The sequence below is a fragment of the Pempheris klunzingeri genome, chromosome 9, assembly GCF_042242105.1.
Source record: "Pempheris klunzingeri isolate RE-2024b chromosome 9, fPemKlu1.hap1, whole genome shotgun sequence".
Lineage (NCBI taxonomy): Eukaryota > Metazoa > Chordata > Actinopteri > Acropomatiformes > Pempheridae > Pempheris > Pempheris klunzingeri.
In genome coordinates, this window is record NC_092020.1 from 22,780,160 (window position 1) to 22,799,962 (window position 19,803).

General features: G+C 41.9%; 1 protein-coding gene across 3 annotated transcripts in view; it reads right to left on the reverse strand.

Annotated features, from left to right (window-relative positions):
* Positions 1–19,803, reverse strand: part of rapgef2b (Rap guanine nucleotide exchange factor 2b) — a 103,273-nt gene that overhangs the window by 30,535 nt on the left and 52,935 nt on the right. The window lies entirely within an intron of this gene.

Here is a 19,803-nt window from a genome sequence, read left to right on the forward strand (position 1 = left end):
CACTGAGGCTTAAATCCAACTTAAACTTTATTATTATCCCGCAGGACATTTAGTGCCCTGCCGGAATTTGAAAACATCGATCACAGTAACGAAACCAATGGCAACGAACAACAATCCACAGTCCAAATATGGATGTAATATTAAATATAAAATATAGTAACATTAGAGACAACTCTATTCTATTTTTGTCAATCAATAAATCCAAGACCGAAACCATCATTTAATTGATCCTACAAACAAGTAATGCATGTGTAATCAAAGCCTGATAGAACAAAAATGAGCTACACTCATTTCTCGCTGGGTGACAAGTTCATCCATATGATGAACATGGGCGATGTAGTTTCTTTTAAGTACTCCTCAAACAATGCGCTGTTTACTTTTGTTTGAACACCATTTTCTAAAAACTACAAAACATATAGAATAAGAATATACAGAAAAAGATACAGTAGCTAAAAACGCCAATGCCATATGGGAATCAAAACGCACCTCAACTTCAAGTAAATGCCTCGACTGGTAGATTAGATATTCTTAACAGTTTGGTTGCACAGTCAATGAATGGAAGTGCACCAAAGGTAAACTAATTGAATACTCTCATTATTGAGAGTACAAGACTGGTCATGTGGCACTTGTCGATATGGCCTAGTGGTTTCCACAACCAGCTAGAAAGGTCCCACCTCCTCCAACAAGCCCTCATAAACTACAAGCTCCTCCCCCTGGAAAGAGGGAGAGATAAAGGGCGGGCAGGAAAGAGGGATAAAGGGAGAGGATAATAAACACTTAATCCTTTCTCTCCATTCATTTAGGTCATCTGTCTGTTGGTCAATAAGCCAGGGTCCATTCAGTCTGTAAGTATGTGGTCCACTGACCCCTTCAGCCCAATGGCATGCAAGAGCCCCGGCCAAGGAGGACGCCAACACAACAATCATGACACGCACTCATTTTCCAATCAGAGGCACAATGAGACGGCAATACATGTACGGTGCATCGTTAACCCCAATGATCGACAGTCTGCATCGGCACGCCATGGCTGAAATCTGTCAGCGATATGCTCACCATCAACCGTAGCATTAAAAAGTGATTATCTCCTACCTTAAACAGGCCTCTCTACACTCCTGTGCTCCGAATTCAGTGCTCCCTTGCAAACAAATGAAGTGAGTTCTGCAGGACCGCGAGCCAAAAATACGTACAATCAGCTGTCACAGGAGGATTAAGCATCGCTCTAATGCTCAAGCCACAACACCCACTTCTGCCTACATGTGAGCAGATGTGGCGGTCCTTAAATTACACTCTAGACCTAATGACCTAGATTGCAGGGTGGAAGCCCTGGGTGCAAGCGCTGGCTGGCTCTCAATCTCTTTACCGCCTTTATATGCTGGGGGTGAATCTGTGCAACTACACTAGATGTCCAGTATTGTGGGTGACAAAGCATTGAAATGCAGCCCCCCCATGGTGTATAAAGCATTAAAGAGCCTCAAAAACAGCCTCATACTTCAACTGAAAGGAGTCTAAATAGTTGGTTTTAATAGGTTTAAAATAATGGAGCAAAACAACAACTACAAAATGATTTTTCTTTCTGAATTGAAGCAGTGAGAAGCGCCTGAAGCAGTGCCGCTCCTTTAAACATTTCACGTTTTAACTTTGTCTGCTTGTTAAAAAATGGAGAGCTTCCAGTGTTGGAAGGCTAAGAGACAGCCGGCACATCGCAGAGTTTCCCCTGACCATGGTGGCAGCTTCTCGTTTTCCTGAGCCTCGCGGATCAAAAGATTAAAGCCCTTTCGGCAGGGTGTCCGATTAAATGGGCCTGATATGCTCTCTGGGCTTTCCTCTCCAGCTCCACGAATCAGTACCAAACAAGTCAGCATTTAGAGAAGGAGAGATGATTACCCACAATGCGGAAAACACTCCACTATACTACTATTACAATCATGGCTGTTCCAGATGTCAATCATTAAAAGAAAGAGTATGTTGGTGGATATGCAACACACCAACAAATCTCCAAAAAATATGTTTGTTTACACAGTTTACACATTAGTCTGACTTAGATGAAGATGATAAAGGAATATGGGTGACAGAATTTAAAGTAAAGAAAGAAATAAAAGTTATAATAGTGGTAAAGGGAAGACTATCACTGTTTAGTTCCCAGCTACAAGTTATATCGGATTTATCACTCAAGCCCAGCAAGGGCAAAACATTAGGGCACAGGACTTCGGTAAACAGACGGTGACTCCATAAAAGGTTTTAAGATAAAGAGACAGCTTTCATTACCAAGCCATCGTCAAAAGATGAAGCCATAAAACAGCCTAATAAATCAACATGCACTGTATTATGATGTGTAGGTGCCTTGATGTTGTAATGATAAAATGTAGGTCTAAGAATGGAAACCACAGGTCTAGGATAGACAAAGTAATTAGGGAATTACACATATAGCATCCAATGGTCATGTGCCCACTATGATGTCATTCCTGTAATAAGATCTGGTGGCTGTTATTGACTTTACCCTAGTGGGTTTCCTGCTGGGCTGAATGAATATTTACACAAGCCTCAATCTGTATGCTAAAAACATAAGAAAACAAGAATCTAATGAAAGGGCAGGGAGAAAAGATAGTGAAAGATAAACACGAGAGACAGAAAAGGTGAATTTACTACTCTGGAAATCATACCCTTGAAAGAACAATGTGCCTGAATTAAAAAAAAAAAAAAAAAGATCTCCTCCTCTCTACCCTGACTGCAGAATATGTAGCTAATTTCCACACGCTGAATGACCGCCAATTGTAAAACAAGCCAAAAGTAGATTATCGCACACATGTTTCTCTAGGTTTTACAAAATTAGCATTTGTGTTAACTTGCTGGCTTGTCTGCTTGTTTTGTCTAATTTGAGGTGCATGTGCCTTGCTTCCATTATGATTTGGCTGTAGAAACACTTCCATCCTGCCAGAGACTCGTCCTGAATTAGAAGGATGTGCTACTTGACGGCACGTGTGCTGTTTTGCCTTGTTAAAAGTAAACCTATGAAAACTATTTTAAGGACATCCAAAGTGTGTCAAGTGGTGACTGCTCACTTGGCCGAGTGCTTCTGGAAAACCAGTCAAATTAATGCTGAGAGATACATTTCAATGAGGGTGTTACTCGTGACACGGCACATCTGGGAGACTATAGATTATAGATTATATATAGATTATTCATGTACATTTACAATTAAGCACCACATTGTATTTAGTCTCTATAACCTCATTAACTCACAACATTGTCAGAGAGAATACTGTCCATGCTGGAGAGGTGCCTTCAGCTACTAATGCTACATAAAGGATGAAAATGCATTTCATTTATAAGAATCACTTTACACAATAGAAAACTTAAAAAATATAGTTTTTTTCATGAAAGACGTTCAAATATGTAATTAGTTTAAGATTTGTGTAAATGATTCCGACACAGAAACAAGATTCTTTGGGCCCTTGGCATCCTGTAAGGCCTCACTCACAGTGGACGACATATGTCATCAACAGTGACACATCTATGACTATTATAGGAATATTAAGGTGATATTTCGCTTGGCATGTGTGCTCTGCGATCCAGGAACCGTCCATCAGTGTGATTTACGGCCCTGCCTCTGCATGCCTGTGTGTGTGTGGTCCCGGTGTGTGAGTGATGCCAGAGGCGCTGACAGCCGATCAATCCCTTTTGCCGTTCAAGTGCAGATCAGCTCAGGCCTGTGAATGTCTGCTGGAGCTGCCGGCTGCTTCTAGCACCACGGACAGCGCCGCCAGCAGCAGCACTAAATAAACTGGAGGGTCAAACTAGTGTCTCAGCTGGTGATCATCGAGAGGCACAAAAAAAAAAAAAAAAACACCCAATAAATATCAACTGCATTCACATAGGAGGTCGATTGAGTCATTTCCTGCACTAAGGTAACATTTACTTATAGCTCCTAGAGGTTAAAAGGTGGGATAACTGAATTTTGGGGGCAGCTTCATCTCTGCACACATGACATCACCTCCCATCCTGACCACCCTCATCTACTGCTCGCACAGATTTCCTTTTCTCCCATGCAAGTGACACCTGGCGTTGTTAATTTCACGGACACATCTTACAGACATGCAATCAAGTATCGTCACCTCAGTGCATTGTAAAACATGATGAGGGCAGAGGTCCTTAAGCACACACACACACACACACACACACACACACATCTGCACCGCTGGGTGTGTGTGCGCCTTTAAAAAAAAAAAAAAATCACTATCACAGGCATCAATAAGTATAATGTGTCTCTGGATTATTATTGGCACGCATGTATCAATCTGGGAGTTGTGTTTGTTGTTTTCTCTGCTAATAAAATATATTCCGATCATTTTTACAAGCAGTGCTTTTGAGAGAACGCGCCACAGGCCCGTGAGATCAATACACTCCTTAAAGATTCACGCGAGTGTGCGTGTGTCTGCGCGCGTGAGTGACAGCAAGCACATGGCGGTCGTTTCTAGTACAACACACTGACACACATCGGAGGCTCGACAGGGCAATAAGCAGCCTCTGGTCAGCCCGTTCAGCTGGCTGACGCGTCCTTGGCCTGCCCTGCGTCCATTCATCTTGTAGGGGCTCGATAGAAACCCGATGCACATCCATTATACGGACGGTAATCATATCTAGTGGCTCATAAATGAGGGAGAGAGAGAGAGAGAGAGAGAGAAAAGATGGAGAGAAAATGCTGCACGTCGATAGGCTACTTACCGGGGTTTTATCTTGCTGGCTCGGGACTCCATTGCTGTCTGATGCTGCTAATGGTTTCATAATGAAAAAATGTTCGCCGGGCTAAAATCTAACATCCCGGACCTGCTCTAAGCCACAGCGTAGACCCCCATCTTCGTCCAAGCCGCCTGCCCTCTCCCCTCCCTCGGCTGCTCCGTCTCTCTGGAAGGAGGCGGCGGCTTGACAGTTTTGGGAGTATCCGCTGTTCCTTGGCCTGATTAGACTCTCTCCAAACCAACACCAGCTTCTGCGCTTACTCCAGCCTCCCCGCTGCTCCCCGCAGAAAGATCTTAAAACCACAGAGGAGGAGGACGAGAGGGGGGGGGGGGGATATATATATATATATAAATATATCCTTTTATCCAAGCTAAGACGAGCCGGCTTCTACTCTCCGCGCACTTGACAATCACATCTCCAGCCGGAGCACAGCCAGCGCGCCGATAATAAAGCAGCAAACAGGAAAAAAAGATGAGAAAAAATGGCTGACAACACTTTCACTCACGTTTGCTCCCTCCGCCTTGCCTTCCTCTCTCCCTCTCTCTCTCTCTCTCCCCTCCCTCTCCCGAAAGTAAAGCTACACGCACGAAAACACACGCACGTCTTCCAAACGCCTTTATGCACCATTACATTATTTGAAGACTGAGACGCCTGCAGCCTCCACCGAGATACTGTACGTTAAACCCAGCGGTTTGTTTGTAACGGGAGCAGGGGCATGTGTGTATGTGTGTCAGGGGTGGAGGAGGGGAGGAAGAGGGGATGGTGGGTGTAGGGGAGGGGTGGAGGTGGTGGGGGGGACCTCCTCCCTGCCAGACAGTGATGCTGTAAGAGCAGCCACTATGGCTGTGCTCCTCTGGAGGGTTTACAACACCCCTGGTGCAGATAGAGATGGAAAGAGGAGAAGGGCGGAGGAGAAAATGAAAGCGAGGAAGGTGGGAAGGAAGGATGAAATGAAATGACACAAAGAGCGAAGCGTCAGAAATGAACTGACACACAGTGGAGTGGTGGGAGGATGAAAAAAGAAAATCAAAAAGGTAGATAGATAGATGGATGATAGACAGATAGAGGGAGGAGAGGAGCACAGTGGGAGTAATGCCATTATCACGCTCACTTCAGCACAAGACCGCGGCTGGAGCCGGTTGGCATAGCAACGGAAAGAAGGAAAGCCATTTCCTGGGCGGGGAGACAGAGACGGAGACAGCAGCACTTCCTCTTGAGAGAGCGAGAGCGAGTAGAAGATGTAGACAGACGGAGAGAGAGAGAGAGAGAGAGAGAGACCGAGTAGCATCACTTCTTCAGAGTGCGAGTAAAAGAGGGGGATGGAGCTGGAAGACAGAGGAGGGAAAAGAGGGGTTCAGAGCGGGCCGGCAGCATAGAGACACAAGTGACTGGCAGCGATGATGTCACTCTGTCACTGTCACTCAGCTGGAATAGCCATGGCAACTGGGCGAGGACGAGCCCCCCGCATCCTCCCACCCACCCACCCAGCCACCCAGCCCCCTACACACCCTCCAGGGCTTTCAGTTGCTGTGGCGACGGAAGCAGTGAGACATGGTGAAATGGAGGAGGGAGGAGTGTGTGTGTGTGTGTGTGTGTGCATAAAAAAAGACAGAAAAAAGTGGTAATAGACTGCCACTTCACCTTCACTCAGCTGTAGTACAATGAGCAGCAGCGTCACCGACAAATAAACAACACGCATACACCTCTCTGCTTTGTGAGAGCAAGAGCAAGCGGAACGTGCGTCTGTATGCGTGTCTACTATGCATTAGTGTGTGTGTGTGTGTGTTCAGGTGGCAGGCCGTGCCTCTAGAGACTGTGGATATTGGATACATATATGAAGGTCCCCTGACGGACAGAGATATGAGGACAGCACTTTAAATGACAAAAACAACTCACAGGGAACAATGGGGGCTTAAAGGCCAAGCAAGACGATAAACAACAGGCCCGCTGCAGCTCATATCCACCGTGAAAAGCAATCAGCACATCAGCTCGCAACCAAGACACAAAAGGACTTAATGTCACCAACTAGAGCCGTCATAATTTACACGTTTTCTACACTTTATAGCAGATGAAAGAGCACATCGCCATGAAGTGTCACACCTCAAAAAGAGATGCGAATTTTCCTTTTTTTTTTCATTACTTGTCATTTCGTTGTCACACCATTTTGCTGAAATTTTGACAGAATCAATCATTTTCTACCATCTCGTTCCATTACTGTCATTTTGACGTTTCGAAAAATGTTGGACAGTAAGTCATTTCCTTTTAGTGCAATTTAACAGCATTTTAACAGTTATTGACAGGAAATCATACAATGATTTTGATGATTGATTAATTGTTATTGTTATTGAGCAAAAATGTCAAAAACTCCCTTGTTGCTGTGGTTTTCTGTTTTTATTTTATTGGATATATTTGGGTTCTGAACTAGTTTTTGGATGAAAGAAGATGTCTGATTATGTTCCCTTGGATTCTGGGATTCTTTAAAACCATTTCACAGGTTAAACAAGCTGCAGACTGATAATGGAAATAATAATTAGTTACGGCTCTACGTTTTTTACATTCATATATCATAGTCATGATGCTAAATATGAGCTTCATACGTGATGACCAGGTGTAAATTGTGTAAAAACTGGACAAACGCGCAGAGACAATCAAATATAAAAATAGTTTCTGGCTGTCGTTAATGCACATTTGAAAATAACAGCTAATTAACAGCTAGTAGGATCTGACACGTTATTTTCTTTGTGTATACAGACAGTTGAGGTTGGAGCTTTTTTTCTTATGGCATATAAAGAGGCTGGCTGCTCTGCCTCAGACAAAGCCTAGAAAGCTGCCTACTACTACCAGCTGGTTTTGGAGCTGCTCCAGTCAAAGTAACGGGGTGGTGAGTGGGAGGAGGTGAGGGGGAGGGAAGCTGGAGACCCAGTATGACATCACCTCTCCTGCCCCGAGCCATGATGTAATGGATCACAACAACAAAAAAGCTCAGGTGCTTTGCTGTGCAGCCCAGTCATTAACGTCTACGACAATCGCCAAGGGGGGAGAGGACAGGGGCATCATTACATCACCGCGGCAACGGGGTCGTGTCTGGGGAATATCAGACCTTCCTGCCCAACCCCCTTTGTTTAAAGCTTTCTAGGAACAAACAAGCTAATTAATCTTTTTTTTTTTACTGACTAATCACAAGCTAAACGTAAACCCAGAAGAGCATTGATCTTAGAGGATTGTGACAGTGACGTAAAAAAAAAGTCACTTGAGAATTACATTAATGCACTCATGCTCAATTGCAGTACATGCTAAATGCATGAGTTGGAGGGGGTGGGGGGGGTGCCTAATCTGCCATTTGTAAACTGTCTGTGAACCCGGCACGGCTGCAACTGTTCCATGCATTTATAGGGTAGGCTGTGTGATGGTGTTTCGTTTACTGATGCGTAGCATTGAGCAATAAAAACCTCATTACGCTGCTGGATGGCACACCCGCTCACAAACACATGACACACACACACACACAGGCAAGTGTTTCAGAGATAACAGAAAAAAAAAACCCTGATAATTACATGACAACATCTGCCATCGACCTCCTTTAACTTCAATTCAATCCTCTGCAATGTAGATTCGTATACAGTGCAATATATACAGTGTAAAGCACCAAAGCACTTCAAACATTTTGCTGACTGTTTTGGTCGATATGACTTGCAGAGGATACAACCAGCAGAGCAAGATTCTGCATTTCTTCCAATATTAACACCATAACAAAACTGAGACAATAACAGCATGGTAAAGCATGAGATATAAGCTTTTATCATTCACTTAGTTACATTTAAGGTCAGATGCATACACACAAGCACAACCAAAAGAAATCGAAACAAACCAACGCAGCTTGTCACAACTGGACTGCGTGTCTGAGGCTCAGTTCTTCCTCCTGCATTTCAATACCTGAAATTCTGTGTTTCGGTACTTTAATGTTCCTCTTATCCATGTAAACCTGAGGGGAAAAGACTAAATGTGAGGTTAAATGCAGGGGCAGAATGTACACAGGCTCGAGGGAATGCTTAAGTATTTCTTTTAAGCGAATACAAAAATGAGTTTTATGTCACAGTTTGAAAATGGACTCACACAATCGAATGGAATGGAGACTTGTTTACCCACTCAGAGCTAATAGCTAAGAGCTGTGATTGTGGAGGAAATAATCAACGTGAGAACGTGTTAAATTTGACCCTGATGGGTCAGAAACTCATGAAAAGTCTAGTCTCTCTCTCTTAATACCTCCAAACTTAATTTTCCTGAAGATCTAAGTCTTTACAAACTGGTCACTATGCGAAAAAACAAATTAATTATAATCCAAAATAATCCTAAAACAGCTGGCCATTATAGTTTTTAGCAAACGTCACTTAAAACAAAAGCAAATCATCCGTTCATTCGAGGTTCACTTGAGGATATTTACAGCACCCGAAAATACTTGTTGGTAATATCAGTTCATTGTTGGTTTTGGTCTTTTCATGGGATTGACAACAAGAAAACCATAGAGAAAAACAATACTTTGACAACCTATTGGAACAACCAGCCAGGATCTAAATAAACAAAATCATACAAATAAATCAGAAACCAGACACAGAACCATCAGGTCCTACATCCTACATGATTTGCAATGAGCAGGTACCTTTTCAGCATCTTGCTCTGGAAGACTTCAACAGGACACTTGAGTTATCATGGACACACACCGGCTATTATAGGATCAAACTCAACATACTCTGATTTATTGATCCGTGTCTATCCTAGTCACAGAGTCTGTTTGTAAGCCAACAGAAGGCACGCAGAGAAAACACAGCGCTCCTGACTGCCAGCTCGGTGCATTAATCCTTGACGTTGGTCCCATTACGACGGCTCTAAATAGCATTGTTAGAACGAGAAAGATGATCTAATAAAGAGACTACATTTTCATAGCTGCTACAGCCCGAGGGATCGTTTCATTTATCAAGCTGTTGTCACCTGAGCGCTGCTCTGAAAATAATTTGTCAGAAACACAGGCAGCCAGGCACGTTTCAAAGATTACACTTGTAGGTTCACAGGGGCAAAACATCTGCCGTGCCCCTGCACCTGCTCCTAGGTGCATAAATCAAAAAAAAAAAAAGGGAATGAAAAGAGCAGCTCCTGGAGAATGAGTGGCAAAGTAAGATTGTTGGCAAGTGAGTGGAAAGTTGACCAGTAACTAGAGATTTCCGGATCACGTTATAGACTAACTGTGGAAGGTTATGAACTGGAAGTCTTTAACTTTACAATGATGGTTAGGGTGGAAGTGGAGTGACCTGGTTTTAGCAAAAAAAAAAAAAAAAGCTCATATTTTTGAAGATATGTGCTCAAATGGAGACAATATTGTGTTACTCTATGAGTTGCAGTGGCTCTCAAAGACCATACAGGATGAAATTCATCACACAAAAGGCAGAGAGACCGGTTTCCCCACAAACAGCAACCTCAATAAAGCAGAATGTAAGGCAGTAATAAACCTCACACAGTCTCTCAAATATCCACAAAATACTTGGCTAGCTAGCTATAAATATATACAGCCATGAGGGAAAAGGGCCACAGCAAGTAGTAAAAGACAATCCTTCATTATAAAAATGACTTCAGTGATAATAACAAACTGTTGTAATGTGTAAAAGGAAAGAGTCTGGAGAGGAGAGAGAGTATTTCGCTCATGAGATGAGCTCATTATGTCTGGATTTAAAACTGCTTTTACCGAGTTATTTGCTGAAAGGTGTGACAAGTCCAATATAAATGGATCTTTGGGAGAGCAATAATTGCTCATGTGGAAACGTTGGTGTTAATTGATATAATCTTTTACAGCTTTACAGTTCATCGCACAGATTTATTCTCCATTTTAGCCAGATATGCTCACAGCCAATATCAGTATTAGCCCAGTGCCCCGTGTTTAATTGAAATGTGAAATGTGTCAAACTGAAGTAAAAACACCAAACCACTATCAACAAAGTCTTTGATCATGCTCCTATAATCTGATCATTCTTCTTTCTCACCATTAAGATGCATCAAGCATCAACTGTGCGCCCAACTTGAAGCGAGACAGCTCTCCAAATTGAAGTTGTAGACTCGTATGTAGACAAACACATTTCAACCCTTACTAAGGCAGACAAGCAGAATCAGCATCGTTATTAATATCTCAAGTATCTCCTGCAGCATCCAGTGTTGTCTAACACCAGCTCAGCAATGAACAGATCAAACGGCTCTGCTGTCAATTGCTTAGAGAGATTTTGATCAAAATTAAGTGACACAAACAGCAAAAGCAACGTACTTTGTTATCTTTGCCGTGCGGGCTCATTACCATCTGAATAAATGTCATCTGTCAAGCCTTTAGAAAATACTCAACTTTCAAAAAGGTCTGTGAATGTCAAAATTGACACGAAATGCACATCAAATGTCAGTAAGCGTGTTCTTTAACACTGGTTGAGGAATTAACTGCAGCCGGTTGTAAATGAGTAGCTCATTTCTCTCAGTTACACAGTTTCAGCCGTATTATGGAGTATGAGCACTCCCAAAAATATCTGTTCTATTTCCACCACGGGATAATGTCTGATATTTGGCTATTTATAACAAGAAACACAGATTCTGCTTTTGGTGTCTGTGCTGGGCTCAATTCAGCAAAACAAAGGACGACACACAGCTGAAAATAAAAATGCATGTGCATACTTTTACAGACTATTAAAAAACCCAAGAACTCCATCTTCAATCATCGGGGCCATGTTTGACAACCAAGTCATCTTCACCGTCATTACTCCTTTAAAAATGATGTAACAGCTAGCTTAAAAGATTAATCAATGATGAGAATATTTGCTGACTAAGCTCTAAACTAGTCGATTAACCACTGTTACCCACTGGTTCCTGCATTTCCCATCAGAGGAAATAAATCTGTGTGTTTTGGACAGTTTGACAGAAGATTTCTGAATATGCCAACTACATTTTGTTGAATTTCATGGAGCAAATGATGATGGATTGATTATTTTGACAGATTAATTGATAATTTGGGATAATAATTCAATTGTAAGTTGGAGCCCTAAAAGCTCATCTGCATAATTTTGAATAAATCATCCAAAGATGAAGGAATGCAGGAGGCCAGAATGCAGGACATAGCATGCAACGAACTGTTTCTTCTTTCACCGCTGCAGTTTCGACACAATGTCTATTCAGAACTGAGGCTTTTGTATCTCTGCACAGCTGAAGCAGAGCAGGTTGTCACAAAGGACAGCTCTAAAAATAGGAGCTTGGCTTTTCTGCGGCCGAGAGTGGCAGGTTTGTTCTCCCCGCTCTCGCATTTCTCAGCAGGTCTGACTGCTCAACACCTTGAGCTCTGATCTTTTCAACCTCTTCCTTGCCATCTATTTCTGCTTGGACACTGCAGGACTCCGTGATGATACACTGAGATGTGATACAAACTGCTTCCAGACAGATTAGAGACTAGCATGCCTCCATGTTTACGTGCTTTATAACTTAAGTCAGTGCAGAACATATAGTAGATTCATTTTTGAATAGCTGTGTTATGCTTGAATAAATGTCTTTCACAACCATCATAATCAAACACTTAGCGCATTAACAGCACCATCAGTACATCAGCACGACAGTGAGGCAAGACCCACCAAAACCACACCCACACAGCAGGGATAATAATAATCCATAGAGCCTAAAGACAGTCAATACCATTATCAAGCTCATCAGCAGAGAGGCACGCTGTTTGAGATACCATGCACCTCAATCAGCTGATTGTTGCCATTATCTCAGTTTACAGGCCCATAAGCTGCACCAGAGTGATGTTTATCGTTTCTCCGTCATGAGGTCCATTCTCAACCAAGCACGCTTATTCTTCAGATCCAAAGCAGGGTAATACATGTGGAAGCAGATGATGGAGCATTTTTAAATCAGGGTTGCTTTAAAAGAATTAAATTCATGTTGCTGTTGGTGTTTCGGTAATACAATTGGAGTGTGGTGCTCGTCTTTATCAGCCACCAGGCCAGCAAATGGAAGGCATTTATTAAAGAAGTCAACCAGTAGCTACAGACAGACAGACGGGGAACAGACGCAGATAAAAACCTCTGGGGGAAACACAAACACAGACAGCAAGGAAAACGCAGAAAAACAGAACACACACACACACTCACACCAAAATAGGACACACACAACAGACAACATTGTTAATAGATACGGTACCTGAGGTTTATTGCATTCCTGGGAGCCAGGTTAAAGGAGAAAGCCATGAAAAGAAGCAGAGGAGATGAAAGTTATCAAACACGCCACTTGCCAGTGGAGGATGAGAGAAAAAGTGAGTGAAAGCTGCTCTGACATGTTAAAACGTAACACTCTGCACCAAACTGAGACAAAAGTTCAATGTTCGACAGAGACTGAACGGATCTGCCTCCAACTGCATCCTAGAATCTTTAAAAAAAAATTGATTGAACTGTGTAATGAGACCTAAAACGTACTTTCTGCCCAGTGAGACAAAAGCTCTAAAAAGCTTTTAAGCTTGCTGCTTTTCCTGGTGCATCCATGTCTATGAAGACAAGTGATTTCTATGGTAAGGTAGACAAACCAACAGTTAGTTTGTGTTGAAAACAAAGATTATATCATCCTACTGGCAAAATGTTTTTCATTGTTCTAGGACTCAGCAGGTAAATACATTTTCAAGGTGAGAATTTAGGTTTCTTAGAGCTCTAAGCCAAGGACAGGTAGGGAACACACAGACGGAGGTATTATTATTCTGGCTTGCACACACATATTCCCATTCAGCATGCCTGAAGATTACTGAACAGATCACTTTGACGTGTGAACCTCCTCATTACCACTGCAGGGTATTTTCAACCTCTAAAAAAGACAATAAGACTCCAATTATAAGTTGCGACGTATAGTGGTTTTAAATTCACTTTCTTTTTACCAAATTCACTTTGAAACCTTCAGTATAATCACCCCAAACATGAGAGATCATGATGGAGAAAGCTCTCAGCCGCTCCCTCATTCCTGCAGTCATAGTGCTCACTGTTCTGAAACCAATTTTTTCTGGCCAATATTATGCAAATTCAATTAAATTATTTTAGAAGGCCTGAAATGATTAGTCAATTAATAGATTTTTCGAATGAATCGCCAGCTATAGCAATCAAGACTCAAGACATTTATCACGTAAAGTTGCCAAATATTTGCTGGCTCCACCCTCTCCAACGTTGGGATTTTCTTCTCATCATTGTGAACAAAATATCTTTGGGTTATGAACATTTCTGAGAGATCGCCTTAGAAATTTTTCACTTTGATCCCACATAACACAGGCCAAATTGAGCAACTGAAAAAAGAATGGACAGATTATTCGTAAAGTATAGTTAGTAAGTTAGTTGAGGCTCAAATGTTCTGAAACTCCGGGGTGCATTGGTGGTGTAGATACAGTATGGAGTATCAAACATCTACCAGGCATAATCACAAATACAAACTTAGCCTCTTTGTACATGAAAAGAAGGGGACGTGTTGCTCCACAAAGTTTAAAAAAAAAAAAAAAAAAAAAAAAAAAAAAAAAATCAATGTCATGTGAAATTCTCTTTCTCAAATAAAAAAAAAAGAAAACTGAAAAAAACAACTTCAAAGTAGAGAAAACGCGTCAATGTAAGCTCACAGAGAGCACTCGGCAGTGTAGCTGCTTATGCTAACGCCGACTTCACAGGCAGGATGAGCTACCTAAATAAAGAACATGTGTTACTGAAGGAATAGTTCGATTTAGCTTGGATGTTTGGTCGGGTTAGTTAGATGAGAATTTCAATACCAGCCTCGTGTCTGTATGGTAAATATCAAGCTGCAGCCAGCATCCAGTGAGCTTAGTGGAGCACAGAGGGGGAAAGCGGCATGATTTTTGTAAGGTTAAACAAAAAATAATTGAATCATATACCAATGTTAATTAGTGCTGTCAGGTAGATTTTGCTGCCTTGGACAGGATCAGACAAGCTTCTAGCATATAAGGTGAGCTAAGCTAACTGACTGTTGGATCTGGATCTATATTAAACAGAAAAAATGAAGTTCGGAGACCCGTGGAGACTCCCAACCTTTGCATTCATTTATTGTAATTATATTGCTGTCTCAACATCACCTCGTACATACACAGGCACTAAAGCATGTTAGATTTAAGAGCTCTGAAACATAAATTCTTGTCAGAGACACTGACATAGGAATCATCCTTATCTACAATAACTCCACGTCCACATGTATCAATTAAAAAGCAGTCTGGTGATGAGAGAGCAATGTCACTGTCAAGGACACTCCAACTGAGCACATGATTGCTGATGGACACTTTGGCTGGTGCGGGGATTACACCTGTGACCTTCTGATTGCAGGGCGGCCTCGCTAACCACCAGGCCGTCCGGGTGGAGGAAAAGAGTAAAAGGAGTATTGATTGTCTGCCTCCTGCTGCTTGTATAATTATAGAACAGCTGTTTGGGGCCTTGGATGCCCGGCTAGCCAATGGATAAACCCAGAGGAAGAATATTACTCATCTGCTCAGAGGGTTTGGGGTGTCTGAGGAGGTGTGCAAGAGGAGAGTTTAACAGCAAGCAGAGGAGAGAAGGGAAAAAAAAAAAAAAAAAGAGGACAAGGGGTAAGGGACGTTTTGGAAATGATCATAACCTGTTATGGATAAAATCATGAGTGTAGCCTTCAGTAGACACGAGGCCTTGATGGCCACTACGTCAACATTTCATTTCAAACTGAGTGACAGAATCTGCACAAAAACATTAAACGAGTGGCAGAGTGGGAGATCAGAGAGAGGATCTGTGTGTGTGTGTGTGTGTGTGTGTGTGTGTGTGTGTGTGTGTGTGTGTGTGTGTGTGTGTGTGTGTGTGTACGGCAGGTCGACAGCACAAATGGCTGTTGATATTAGAGGAGGAGATGGAGAGTGTGAGATAAAGTGCAAAATGGCGAGTGTCTGAGAGATGGAGATTATGAGCCTTTGCTTGGGAGAATATAGAAAGATCAAGTGTGTGAGCAGAAGAGAGCGAGATGCTGGAAATAACTGGTGTCCGTTCTGAACAAGACACCCAAGTTTAACACTCAGGAGCCTTGCTCTGCTCCGAGCACACACAAGACATGCGTTGACTCCTAAACACTGTCCTCTTTCACTGCCCTGACTTATCCAAGACACATCTACGGAAACAGAAGTGTATTTTTATGCATCTATCTTTAAATCTATCATTTAAATTCCTGGATCTTTGCTTCTAATTATGGCTAACTACAAATGTAAGCTCAAACCACAGCTGTGCTCCTTTTCAGACACTTCAGATGAGAGCATCAGCTACATGTCTCAAGTAAAAACAAAACAAAAAAAAACACAGAATATTCCCCACATGGAGAGAAAATCATCTTGGCGATAAAACTTAGCTGGCCAGGGATGGAGGTATAAAAATAAAAGAGGAGTATTTTACGCCATGCTTTAAATCAAAAGCTTTTAATGTGTAGTAGTAGGCGTGGTCTTTGACTCAGACTATAAATCTGACCAGTGCATTAGTGCTAAAGCCAAAACTGCCATCTTTCACCTTAGAAATATTGCAAAGGTCAGTCTATTCTTGTCTTTGGGCAGGCTAAAACACTAACACAACAGGCCTGCATTACTATAATGAAGTTGCATCTAAGCCAGAAAAAATATAGAGCTCAAGTACGACTTGTTAAATGTGTTCTGCCACAAATTGTGCGTGAACTCAACTTCAATCAATGTCAACATCCCCCGTTTCTCCAGTGACCCACATAGGTTGGGTGTTGGGCTTATTACTTATCAGCTTTGTAGGTGGGATTAAGAAGTAAGAAGAACAAAAACAGCAGCAGCCATCATGGATGAGATCAATGCTGCTGTACAGGTTGTTTCAAGTCAAATCTAATGACTGGTTAGGGCAAAATAACACCCGCAAACCAGAAGGTGGCAAACATGAATATGTCACACTGAATCAGTAATATGATAAGTGAACAAGTACATTAATTACTTGACTACCTGATGGATGCATTTCAGATCCTCTGGTGCTGTGCTCTTATCCAGCTCAGACTACAACAAAAGCTTATGTTGAGGCAATTTTTAGATTACACAGGCTCATTAGAGTACATGTGACAATTGGCAGATCTAAAAAGATACCAAAAAAAACCCCACCATATAATCAACCACCAGACCACCAACAAATCCAAATGCAGACATTAATTTGCATGAATATTGTTCTCAGGCTCATTATTATATGTTCAAGAAATAACCTGCATTATGTTTGAACCCTAACAGCCAAATAGACCTCACATAAACCTCACTTCACACAGATAATAGCTCTGCTTCAGATCATAGTGGAGAGTGGGGGCCTGGGGGGGTTGCTGTGTGTGTCAGCACTCCCAGTGGGAGTTCCACTACTGGGTTAGCATTACATTTTCATTTTAGGTATCAAGCTGGCACTCTCCTGAGCAACTAACAATGACCGAGTATGTTCAGTGTGACACAGCTGCTCACAGACGCTCTGCCCACCGCAGGGATCAAACCTGCGACCTTGTTACAGAACTATCTCTCGCCGGCTATCAAGGCTACTGGCAAAGCGTTACCCATTTCGGAACTTAATGCAATGCTAAGAATGGTGGCTGACAATTGGTGCGTGACATCTCATCATGATCACAAGAGCTGATGGCAGAACTGTGCCATCAAATGTTTAAACGAAGATTTGACTCCACTTTTCACAACAACAATAATCTCATCTGAAATAACCTGATGACCATAAACACTGTTTTTTCAGCTACCTTGCGGCAGCAATAACTTGGTGCAGGAATTACTTCTCTAAAATGATGAATGCCATTTTTTAAAAATTAAAGTCTTGTTTAAGTGGTGAAAAGGAGATTTGTACTTGTACTTCACAAAATATGTTGCACTATTATAGAATAAACTACCTAACAGAGGTTAAAATGAACTCTACCAGCTACACCATTAAATTGCTGCTTATATACAGTATAAATGCATCCGTAATAATAATAATATGATATATAGATATCAAAATATATAATTTTATAACTTTGACAAAGGCCATAGTGAGTTCAGCATAATGAGTACTTTTACTTTGATTACTTCAAGTACATTTTGCTGATTAGTAAGAGCTTTTTAAGTGTAAGACTAGTATTGTGATATCAATAGTTTTACTTGAATAAAAGAACATCTCCCACCACACAGTTTATTCTATGTCCCCGTATTGTATTAATGTCAGACAAATGCGAGAGCTGAAGCACACGGTTGATTCCACAGCAATTAAACAATAATTTTGATAATCAATTAATAATTCGCTTATTTGCTTAATAAGCAACTTGTCAAGCAAAAGCTTCTCAAATGTGAGGATGTGTCATTTTTTGTAACTTGAATATTTCTTTAGACTGTTGTGATTGACTGTTTTTCACTATCTTATGTAAATTCAAACACTAAACAATCAAAAAAAATGGATCAACAGAGTCAACAATCAAACCAGTCACCTCCTCCCTAAATAAAAGATTCACCTACAGTATTTCTGACATTAGAGAAGCTTTGAAACCTTCAGAACAGTGGCTCCTCTGATGTTTTCGTACCTAGCCTCACGTTTGCCTTCAGAGGAGTGACTAAGCTGAATAAAAACCTTGCCTGCCGGAGAGATTTCCTTTCTTCAATCCCAGTTTCTCTGCGGTGCATTTCTCACCTCCTAAATATGCCTCGGGGTAGGAGGGAGGAAAATCTGAGCGGTGCCTGGCATTCTAAATGCTGGAGATTAGCTTGCTATGTCAGCTTAGCATCCGCCCAGATTCTGCTTCTCTGTCGCTCTGCCCCCCTCCACCCCTCTGTCAGCAGCAGCAGCAGCAGCAGCAGCAGCACTGCACTCTTGCTAAGTTAGCTCCCTTCCCTACTGTACTTCTAAGTGCACTCGAGCTGAGCCCATTTGGGACTGCTGGTTGCCATGGCACCCGCTCCATCCTTCCCACAGGAACGGTACTAGAGCAAGGAGCGCCGAGTGTGTGACGGCAGATGTCGGGCCATGAGAAAGTTCAGTGCAGTCTTTTGAAACTACAACACAGCGAGTCTAAATTTAGGAAACAGGGTGGGGCTGGGGCAAGATGACGTTTGCTGCATTTTCCCTTTTTAAGCGTGATTGTTCCAAGAAGAGCTGGGTACACTGACAGAACCCCCCGGGGAACGTCAGGAATGAGGGGAATGCAGTGAAATTGTGCAGAACAGGAAAAACTGTGTGTAACAACTGCATGCTGGGTATTCACATCATTAGTGTGAAAATGCTTTGCTTCCTATTCCCAGGGAAAGAGAGCACGGAAAGCCTGGTGCAACGCAATAGGCGACTAACTCTTCCCCTGCTGGAGACGAATCCCTTCGTGGTTAAAGTCAATACTCTTCCACAAATGTGGCACCGTGATTGGTTGAGGCTTTACACAGTGAGAGCACTGAACCACTTTACCGCTTTCATTTCTCATAGTCAGTATCATCGAAACTATCCTCCGAAATACAAGGATTTCTGATGTGATCAGCTTCTAACATGCTGATACTGTACTTAGTTAGTAGTCAGTATAATCTAAGATCAAACAAAGCATTTAGTCTAATTTGGATTTGGTGATTTGTTGAGTATGTAAATGAGAGTTTATGAGAATGGATCAGCTGTAAGACTCATTGATAAAGACACCATGTGACCCCCACAATGTTCTCCTTTTCCAAAAAAAATCTTTTTCTCCCTCTACATAGTTCCATATGAATAAATCACATAATAATATAATGTCATCACCAAACCCCTCATCACAGCTGTGTGTCCTTTGTTTTGAGGCCAGAGGATGTAAAGCTGTAACACTATTTCTCAAGTCTGAGACATTATTATAGAAGAGCCCCAAAACTGAATTTTATGTAGTAAGTTTTAAAAAGTTTTAGCATTTTTTACAATCTTCTTATCTCTCTAAGTTAAGAACCAGTGCTTTATAGGCACATATTTCTACTTTCTCTTCTCTCTTAATGATCATTCAATGATCATCAAACAGCAATATGCATTTGAGCAAAGGTTCCTTCTC